Below are 12,081 nucleotides of genomic sequence, written 5' to 3'. Positions count from 1 at the left end.
ATATAGGTACATACATGACTTACGTACACCACTATTATTTGTCCATTTAACCATAATCCTGTCTAAAGTTATAACTTCAGACAGGATTATGGTAATGAAATATCATAGAATAATTAATTAGTATAATATGATATAATATATTAGTTCAATCACCTTGTTCTAACTGCCTCTATTACATTAATATTAATTAATTAGAATGCTCTATTTCAAGGCACGAAGACTTTGCCAAAAATACTTAATTTGTTACTAACAACCCATTTTAATTTGATATGGTTATTGGTTACCTAATAACCCCATCGTGTTATCATTCTAAGAAGACTTCACGAATATGTGGAAGGGGTCCACGACCTTCAACAATGAGGGTTAGATATGTAGGTACAATGTAGTTAGAAATGTATGCAAAAACAGTTGCACAAGTAGGAAGTTAATTTACTATGTATTCGTATATATTGTACTTATACGTAAAACTAGCTGATGCCCGCGACTTCGTTCTCGTGGATATCAGTTTTTAAAAATCCCGTGGGAACTCATTGATTTTCCGGGATAAAAAGTAGCCAAATCCGTCTAGTAGTTTTTGCGTCAAAGAGTAACGAACTTGATTGATAGAGATAGAATAGAAGACAGAAAGATAGAAGAGTAACAAAGATGATTATAATCTCAATGATTTTCTATGGTACGAGTGACGTCATACCCATAACAATTTTATCGGCATCGGATAACCGTTACCAGCTAATCCTGACAGATAAGCAAGCCCTCCACCCTCCGTTACTGATGGCAGCTATTAGCGTGATGCTATCGCCATTGTCTTTGCCCTTTCCCACAATCACTCGATTTAAGGGGTATTAACTAAGTTACGAGAGGCGGGGTTGATCTTGGTAATCTTAGTCGAATATTCATTTGACCTTATAATAGGTAAGTATTAGTACTTATACAGTTAGTTGAAACTTGAGAGTGCCTACCTAAATAAAAGTATTCTTACCGATAAATAATAATATAGCCACGTAGGAAGGTGAGGCTGTACAGATACGTTAGTAGGTATAATATAGCTGAGATATTTCTTAAGGTACCTACTAAAACTATTCACTCAAATCTTTCTATCCCTATAGGTATACCTAACCAACAGTCATAGGAGGAATACCTTCAATCCAAGTATCACAAATAAATCAAAAATGCAAAGCAAATATCAGTCGAAAGAAAATTTTCGAGCACGTGACAGATTTTTGGTAGGTAAATAACTGGATTTTGCTGTTTGTGGTACCTACTTTTCACTTCCTAAATAACTATAGGTAGGTACCTATTTTACATTTATTGGATCCTTGATCTAAATAATTATATTTGATAGAAACATAAAAAGTATACATGAGGAACTATATTTTATAAAATATATGTAGGTACGGTTTTTAATTGCTAGTAGGTAAGTAGGTATTTTCTACCCATTCCACAAAAGCCGCAAATCGATGACTGATAACATCAAAACCCCCAATCAGATCGATAATTTTAACGTTGTATCGATTCACCGATATTTTTAGTAATGAGTGACGTTCTCAGGAGTCAGCGGGGTGTTCGGGGGAGACGATATCGCCGTGTGAGATCTCCATTTTACAAATCGATCTACGAAATTAATGTTTGTTGCAACTTACTTAGTGATGTGGTTATTGTTAGATAGAAATGCTTAAAACCACTAAGTATAAGTTCTTATATTTTCTTCGTTTTGTGTAGGAACGTACCTATTATCAGGCTGGTAATAACCATGAGCCTGTGACTCAAGTGGAAAATTGTAACAGACTTTAGAAAAAAAGGCTCATTGTTTCTTTTGAATATTCTCGAATACTTCTGAACTGAGTTACTCCAAATATCGTTTGCTTTAATTTCCAAAATTATTCGCCTTTTCCATTTTTGTAAAGTATTTTTAGGGGTTAAAATTATTATCCTTAATTAAGTATAACGCGTCGAAACTAACAAATGGAAATCGTTCCTGCCATGTTGTGAGGTCTGAGCTAGAATTATAGATTTTGATATACTTATAATAATTTTAAATTATTTTACAGCTTTTCAAAAGATTTTGTGGGGCATATTTTGAATGGATTTGGTCCTACAAAATATATTTAAGATGTAATGAATCATAATATATGTACATATATAATAAGTAGGCATAATTATAATTCTAACTGGGACGTCACAATTTGTCGGACGCAATTTTCCTTTCTTAGTTTGGACGAGTTATACATGTTTTGAATATTTAGAGCTCTGATGATTAGGTACTAAGGTAGGTGTAATTCGCGACAGGTCGAGATCGGGCAATCGGGGTATGACTATGAGGCGGGGGGACGCGCCGCACACCCGCACGTTACATGCGCTCGCCCGCACTGGGTATGCGCGGGTATGCAAGACGTCCCCACCCCGATTGCCATCTCGACCTGTCGCGTAATATAGGTAGGTACATCACGAAGCGCAGTGTGCTGCAGCGCAGCGTGCCCGTTGAAAGAGCCGGCGACGAGGTCGGCGGCGCGCAGGTGGCCGACACACGATACCCCATTGATCGGGACGATGCTGCTCGGAGCCTCCTTCATTTGTCTCCTCTCAAAAGAATTCCTCACAGACAACGCTCACTGCGCTACTAATTACGCGCATCCAAAGAATATTCGACGTAAGGAGGAATATCCTGGATGAAAATTAAAATTATTACTTATATTTTTTTACACGATGAGTCTATTTTCTAGGACTCCAATGTTTTATTTCAAACTTTTTTTTTACCACATGTCTAAAACAAAAAAAAAAAATGGCTCCATTTTTTCATCGTGTTGACACCTAACTACTTATCCGTTAAAAATGCGTTAAAATGAATTAAGATCTAGGAACTAATTAGAGATTACTCTACCTAGAATGACTTACAGATTAAAAAGAAATCGATACAGAAAAACATAAAATACAATTTTTCCTGTTCAGAGAAAAATCAATTTTTTAGTTACGTACCTAGCTAAACAAATTATTTTGAACTTTTTTAATTACGTCCTCAATTAAAAACACAATACTCACCTATAAGAAGGTCATGTACCTAGCTTTCTATAAGAACTTAGTAGGTACCTTTCTTTACTCGAACTTTCTACAGAAGTAATTATAGTCTACCACAAGGTTCAAGCTATTTATGGTCAAAGACAAGCTTTTTTATAACGTTTGCGTATCTGTTTCGCAAACTATTCTTTGGCGATCCTTCTGACTCATAATATCTTGCGTGCGCGCACAGAATGCGCGAACGATTCAAACGAAATGAAAAGCGTTTTGTGGAGTCTCGTTGCTTCAATATTGAGAGCGCGCATGTGCGCCAACACAAAAGCTTCGCAATATTTTGAACTGATTTGCCGTATTTACACGCGTCTATAGAATTAGATTGCAGATTACGAACCTTTTGGCAGAATGTTTATTTATTCTGAATACAAAATCAAGAAAACATAACTGCAAAACATTGCTGTCTTAATATTGTCTCTAATAGGGGTAGGTTCCTATAAGGGCATTTCCAAATTCAAATTCTTACTGGCACATTCCTTATAAGAGGATAAACTAACTTACTGACATAATATCAACATACCTAACTACGTACAGTTTAAGAAGCCGTTGGGTATGAAAACTAGAGATTTTGCTGCGGCACGCTTCTGTGCTTCTTCATTCATCGCCGTTGGCTGTCTTTCTTGTGCACTCATATAAGGGGACCTCCATCGCTGGCCTTACTTGGTCTGTTCATCTGATGGGCGATCAACCACGTGCAGTGTGCTCTGGTGCTTTTTCTACTCTTCCATGGACCATGAACTACTAAGCAGTTCAATGTACAACGTTGCGTATTGTATGTGACCACAGAAAGTGAAATACTTATAAGTAGTAAATATATATAAATGCAATTTTATGACATATTATTGTAAAAAATACTTACACACCAGGCGGATGGCCGCGGCACGTGTCTCCGCCCGTATATTTTGTACGGATTCTAACGTACTGCCGGTAATTACTTTGTCTTGTCTTTGACCAAACGTTGCATTTCCATTTTGTCATTAGCAATTGGCTATTAATACTTAGATTATGGAATAGGACATAGGGGCTTGCAATTTTCACGGCACAGCTGCCTAGCAAAAAGTTTTTCTGCAAGAAAAATCACCTGCGCAAGCCTGATTCAATATATCTGGTACCTAATCAGGGCTTGTGGTTGTCAGGCCTTATATGACCTAAAAGATTAATTATCTCAAATGTGCACCACGACTACTTACAACGCGAGATATGTCAAAGGGATGTGTTTAATTAATTGAGTGCGTACTTTTTAGGGTTCCGTAGCTACAAGAGTTTAACCCAACGTATCGTTCCTATAGTTGACCGTCAGTTCGTCAACTTACTAAAACTGACTTACTAACTTAACTAAACTTATAATGCATCTGTATCTATGAGGCTGAGAATTAAAGCGAGACTTAAAAAGAGTAGGTAAGTATGATTAATAAATCTTTTAAAGAAGGCTCCAGTTAATTAACTAGTAAAATAATTAATTTATTTAACGTTAAAATAATAAAGGGTGTAACGTATATACCATTAGGTGGTACTGAAGTTGGTATATTCATTGCTGTACCTACTACTTACCTAGATGATGCCCACAACTTCGTCCTCGTAGATTTCGGTTTTTCTTTTTTTTTTCTTTAAATCTGGCTTTACTCTGATTAGCCAATGTCAAGTTTGTGATATTTTCAAGTTATTGAATTTATACAAGTATGGACTCCGTCTGCGCCGGCGCCCGCCGACACACGCGCGGCGCCCCTTCAGAGCGCTTCCCAGTCAGTTCCACCACCACAAAACACCAACTAACACAAAAACCAGCCACTCTTAACAAAAAAACACTCCAAACAAGCACAGCACGCGCGCCAGCAAACGCCATCACAGACGAAGTCCTTTCGGTTTTTCATACTGGGAGAATTCTATAATATTCCAAAATAAAATGTACCGAGATAGAGCAAGTCAAACATTCTCCAAGTTTTTAACTTCTATCTATCCAAAAAATCATATCGATCCGTTGCTCTTTTGCAGAATGACAAATAGACACACTTTCGCGTAAATAGTAATAACAATTATTATTATTAATAGTAGGATTTACTTATTTTAAAATTGAATTATTTGTTCAAGATTTAATTACGGAACACCATGAACTTAAATTCAACCCCAACATGACATGTTATTGCTAGTCATCGAAGTGCGAGGACAAAAAATATAATTGTTTCAAAACCTGTTGTCGTTTATGCCTTCCTTTATTGGTAGTGGTAGACACAGATAAACAAAATATAAAAAGATGCCTCCTACATCAATGATGATCGTAATTATATTATATTTTTACATTTGAGCAAAATATGATAGATAGCTAAAATATGATTGAAATATTAAACTCTACTTATTGTTAATATTATATTATGTACTTGTAATAGTTTCGTACTTTGTTATTGTGTCACAGGCTTTTTATTTAATTTTAAGGTGTGTTTGCTAGGGGTATTAAAAAAACAATATTTCCGTTTCCAAACAAAAATAAGAGTCCAACCGGTAGGTAGACACTAGTGTTGTTATGAATATCCATATCCGTAACCGTAACTGAATCCGTAATAAAAGTTTTGGATAGTTTCGGATAGGGCGGAGTCTAACTAAATACTACACTCGTACGAATTAACTGTGCACTCCGCTAGAATGCGACACCTTCATCAGTTCGCATTTTACAGTTCCTTAAAAAATTAATATCCGTAACCGAAACTATCGGATAATCCGAAATAATTTAATATCCATAACCGTAACCGAAACCGATATTATTTTTTACCAATATCCATATCCATATCCGGATCCGAAATTATATATCCATAACATCCCTAGTAGACACGCCTCATAATAGATATAGCTATCTCTATGCCAAATTTCCATCCGATCCGTCCAGTAGATCGGGCTGTGCATTGATCATTCAGTCAGTCACCGTTTCTTTTTATACATATAGTTAAGATTTATGCCGCAAAGGAACGCGGTTTACGATTTAAACAAATCATCAACCCCAGGACATGCTAATTGATTGTTTGCCAAACGTGATAATTCTTTAATCGATGCAGTGTGTAACATGACTGTATAATTATGCAGATATTACTGATTATTATCTAATAAATTATGCAATGACCAAACAATAAAATCGCAACAACTGGATAATCTAGTTTAGCCTGCACATTAGCTTAGGGTTGTCACTGATGATAAAATGATACTTTAATATAATTTAAGAATCACGGTCTGAATATCATATTTTAGCGATTTATAATTTTAGTGTTTTATAATTTTAAAATGAATTTTCATAGGACTAATAAAGTGAAGTAATAAAGTAGGTAAGTAGCCAAATATAAATATATATATATATAAATATATAAAAGACCCGTGCAAAACATACATAACTGTTAAATGTTTTTTTAAATATTTTCTCTGCTTACAATTTTACCCAATACAATTAAAAATACCAGCCTGGTGCCTGGCCCAATGTTCTAGATACGTGCACGTAATTATGTCTTAACAGCAGACTTTCAAAATACGCAGACGCTGATGCGGCAGAAATCGTGTAATCGCGAGCACCATCCGCGAGGAAGGACTACACATAACAACTAGCTATAGAAGCCTCCGCCACAAATCGGTGGAGCGATTAGGATAGTTTTATGTTTTAGTTAGGTATACATATTATATGTAAAATTTTAGCAATACAATTAGGAAGAAATGTTGTTTCCTTTCGCACCCCTTGCCGTCACCCCCAATATCAAAAATACCAAGTTAGCATTAAAATAGTCATACAAAATATTAAGTCAAACGTATAACACCATCTAAGTATATTTTTATCGAAAATTAATAATAGTTATCCATGCCATAATCTTTACTCATCATATTAATAATGGGGTATAAAAATATGAGTATTAACAAAGGAGATTAGTCAAAGTGTCACAACTCACAGCCCTGTCTATCCACGTGGGCTACACCTGTGACTGGCTGTACCCGGCTAGGAGGCAATCAACTCGCATCTGCCGACTAGATTATTACGCAATAACTTCATGTTAATAGATTGTCCTCGTCCAGATGTGCTGAGAGCGTTCGACGAACTTGTGATGATTTTTATAAAGCCTTTAGCAGATGCCCTAGGCTTTGCCTACTTGACTTTCGATTTTTAACCCCCGACCCAAAAAGAGGAGTGTTATAAGTTTGACGTGTGTATCTGTGTATCTGCTTGTGGCATCGTAGCTCCTAAACTAATGAACCGATTTTAATTTAGTTTGTTTTTGTTTGAAAGGTGGCTTGATCGAGATTGTTCTTAGCTATAATCCAAGAAAATCGGTTCAGCCATTTGAAAGTTATCAGCTCTTTTCTAGTTACTGTAATACCTTCACTTGTCAAGGGTGTTATAAATTTTTAATTTACACTTGTACAATATAAATTGCGCAACACATCCTGAAACAGGCAGTTATAAGTTAATATTATGTACTTACACATTTTAAATAATATGTTTAAGAGGGCTCTCTCGATTGTATGAAACGAGTGACTCTTTCATACAATCGTAGTTCCAATTTCATTTGAATATTAAGCAACCAAAGTCCATGAAATTTTGCAGACATATTCTAGATACTAATATATCTATGTCTGTGGTTTTCCAGATTTCTGTTAAAATATTCGGTTTCAAAGTTACGGGGTCTTAAAAATTTTCATACAAATCTTTGAGCCCCTGTAATTTTAAAACTACATATTTTTTGAAAAATCTAAAACACCACAGACACAGATATTAGTTTCTAGAATATGTCTGCAAAATTTCATGGACTTTGGTTGCTTAATATTCAAATGAAATTGGAACTACGATTGTATGAAACGAGTGACGGAGAGAGCCCTGTTAAACTATCATGAGTGATTTCCATTATATCTAAGTAGGTATAGATTGTTACGGCTATCCTTAGGTATCCTCCATCCGGGCTCCATTTTCATAGGGACTCAGCTCGTTTCGTGTCGCGGTTGAGACAGGCGCGCCGGATGGATTCCAAAAGGTTCCAAACACAGAACTCCTAGAGTCTTTTTCCTAAAACTGTGGTTCCAAACTAGTCGGGCTTATGTCGACTAAATATGTGAGTATAGTCGTAACAATCTATATAAATAATATTATTGTGAGGTTCTCCTTTTTGTTCAATAACTTATTGTATCGCAGCGGTCTACACTGAAAAAGACTCATCATAACTGAGGTTCAAATTAGAAACCTTTGTAGACCTTGTCTGAAATGTACAAATGTATGAAATTTGAAAATAATCACTAGTTTATTTTTATACCTTGTGCCAACGACTTGATAGTTTATTTTTCCAACACTAGAAATCATACTTACATGGGAGCTTACGTAGTTCTAAGTTCACACTGGGGCAGGTGTGATGCTTAAGTTAGGATTCATAGAATTAAATAGTAGATTTTCCTGTATCTGAAGACAAATAAAGCAAACACGTTTAGCTATTTCTAGTACCCAGCCATACCATTATATTATTTAAATCCTAGGTTAAAAAAATAAAAGGATTTAAAAAATTATGGGCTAGCTTAAAGAATTTGCCACAGCTTTTTAAAATTGCACTTTCGAGGAAGCCATTGCGGTATATTATTTAAAAAAATGGGTCCATATTCTAAACCTAAATGACTTTTTAAAGGGACTTAAATATGAGGTTAAACAAAAATAAAAAACTGGTCAAGTGCGAGTCAAACCCTCAGTGCACGAGTATATACTCGTGCACTGAGGGTTTCGTAATAACGAACCGCAAAACTAACTTTGTCAACGATATGTTTTTGACATTTTGTACGATAAATCAAAAACTATTATGCATAAAATTAAATAAAAATCTGTTTTAAAATCCTTGCATATTATGATACCCCACTTTGTATAGTTATTAAACTCCGAAAATTGAAAATACTAATTATTTCATGAACACATCTTAATTTTTTTTGTGCGATGTAATCACCAATTCAGTTTTCTGATTTTTCCCTTACCTGTGCTATAAGACCTACCTACTAACTGCCAAATTTAATGATTCCAGATCAATGAGAAGTAGGTTTCTTAACAGACACGACATACAAACAGACAGACAGATAGACAACGGAGTGATCCTATATGGGGTTCCTTTTTCCTTTTGAGGTACGGAACTCTAAAAATCGTAGATAAGTGTGTTACAAGTAGGTAGGTAGTATTGTTTTTAATTTAGTAATTTACGTTCTCTAGGAATGTAGAGCAAGGTATAATTTCTTCACAGATGTAAGTACAATGATTAAGAAGAAGACGGTGTAAAAATATACCAAACCTGTTTAAAATAGCAATGCACCCATGATAATTCCGCTTATTATTAAGTATGTTATCTCAATTACAACAGTAGAAATTATTTCTTTTCAATAGGCAATTAAAGTTAACTGTAGCGTTGTGTGTGGCGATGGTACAATTAATTTCACACGTTTGAGGAAGCTAAGTGTTTTATTTAAAATCTAAACTTAGAGAGACCCAAAGAGAATCTTGGCTTCCGACACTGAAAGCTCACTCACATTACGCTAAACGGATTTTTCAAGAGTTTGCGGGAGTTTTACATCTGTTATACCTACTTATACTTATTTTAAAAAAATACTACAAATTATTTCCCCGCTTCGACAAAACGTTTCTGATTTTAAATAATGTATAAAAAACAAGAATTTAAAAAAAAAAATCATTAAAATCGGAGCTGTTTCTGAGGACTTCCGACGAAAATGCTTCGTTTACTGCACTATATGAAGTTTTGAACAAAAAGACATCTTATTACTTAGTATACCTAAGTATAACTACTTGCTCGTAAGTACGTACTTAAATTTTTAAATATTATAAATAGTATAATTATAGAAATAGGCAAAGTATACTTACTGTAGTTGCAGATATAAGTAGGTACCTACCTACTAAGTATTAATATTTTTTCGTCTTACTGGCTCGGAAAGGCTTTTTTGTCCTTCGAAATCTGAAAAGTTTATTTTAGAATTATTTTAACCGCCTAGCGTGGAAAAGTCATTTGAAATTCGAACGTGATGAGTCCATCACGTTCGAATTTCAATGGTCTACGGACGGGGTAGATACTAGGTAATTTTTTTTCTTTTTTTTTCTCTCGTCTGCTCGTCTGGCTTTACACAACTATTTTCTTTATAAGTACGTATTAAAAAATTTCACACAATGAAACGTTCAGAAACGCGGTTTCTCCACAGTCTTTATTATTAAAGATGCCCGCAGCTTCGCCCGCGTGGATTGGTCAGATCCCCTGCAGCATCAGGATTGAGGAGTTGGACCCCAAATTTTTTATGAAACAACGTCGCAAAGTTCCTCTATCGATTAAAAAATAAATGACACAAATCGGTTCAGAAATCTCGGAGATTTCGGTGTACATAGGTAGAAAAACACAACTCCCTTTTTGAAAGTCGGTTAAAAAAGTAGCCTATGTTACTCCTCTCTCCTCTCTGTTAGACAGACAGACAGACAGACAGACAAAAATTTTAAAAACGTGTGATTCAGTTATAGTATCGTTCAAATAACCATAAGTATGACCTTAATATGCGGTAGTTATTTCGAAATTACAGACAGACACTCCAATTTTATTTATTAGTATAGATTTGTTGGACCACTTTTTATACCATTGAATTAAAAATAATAATCTGTTTCAGCTTTATTATATAAATAATATAGGTAGGCACGTAGATTAGTTTGATAAATTATAAAAATACAACAGAACAAATAAATCTAAAATTAAATTTTTTTTTAATTGGTGTTAAAAATTCAGAACGTGTCTGAAAAAATACTTGTGAATTGTTTTTCTCGTTTTTTTCTTACATTCACCTTAATTTAATAACAAAGCACTGTCGATGAAGTGAGGATTTATTTTCTTAGTTTTTTTTTGCATTTGACAAGGTACTTACTCGCATAAGGTAGGTACCTACTTGAGTTTACTAATTGATAAATTATTACAACTGTCGATTGCAATCACATAATCGTATTGTTTATGGGTCCATAAAGCGATGTTTTAAATCGGTGTAATATGAAAATATATGATTCGCATCCTCTTTCCCTTCGCGGCACGTGTTGGTAATTGTGGACCCGCATCCAGTGATTGACTAGACTTTGGCGAGACGCAACACCGTTACACTTTCAACCCCTCTTTATACTAATATAGTACATTATTAGGTTGGTACGTTTACATCTAGTCTAGTCTAGTTTAGTAGTAGTAGTAGTAGTCTATTTATGTCAAAATGATTTATTTTCATTGCTTAAAGCGATCATGCTTGAAGTTAAAAAGTCGCCACATGCATGTTGATGATAATAATTAAAACAATATTATTCCGGATTCAAGATTGTAGCCACTTTTTGCTGCCATAAATATGACTAGTTTGGTATTGTTACAAAAACTCATTGACAGCAGACCAGCTGATGGTCTGATGCGATTTTCCCACTTTGGTAGCTCTAGGTATTTTTAATTAAGTAGTAGCCAGTAGCCACTGTCTTTTGTTTAAAAAATCGCGGCATTATTTTTTAATGATAAGTGTCGGGGACAGCTGCAGTTAAAATTTTAAAAAAAAAGTGATTTAAATTTAATAAAATAGTTACACGAAATCTCATAAATTTAACAAAAAAGTTTTACGAAAATTCAGGAAACATTAATTGAGAATAAGAACTACAGTTTATTTTTAAAAATAGAACACATTTCAAATATTACCTACGTTTTATTTTTCTTATTGTACTTAAATTTTTTTTTATTTAAACAAAAACTTTTTAAAAAGATTGAAAACCGCGTACGTTTGAATTTGGAATATTCAGAAATTAATTTAAAACACAACCTTTGAGCCCCTGTAATTTTAAAACTACATATTTTTAGAGAAATCTAAAACACCACAGGCACAGATATTTGTTTCTAGAATATGTCTGCAAAATTTCATTTACTTTAGTTGCTTAATATTCAAATGACAATGGATCTACGATTGTATGGAGCAAGTGACGGAGACACTCCCGTAAAATCATAGACAACAGCCATAGACAAT

Source organism: Maniola jurtina, chromosome 1 (genome assembly GCF_905333055.1).
Source record: "Maniola jurtina chromosome 1, ilManJurt1.1, whole genome shotgun sequence".
Taxonomy (NCBI): Eukaryota; Metazoa; Arthropoda; class Insecta; order Lepidoptera; family Nymphalidae; genus Maniola; species Maniola jurtina.
Note: the sequence above shows the minus strand (reverse complement) of the source record.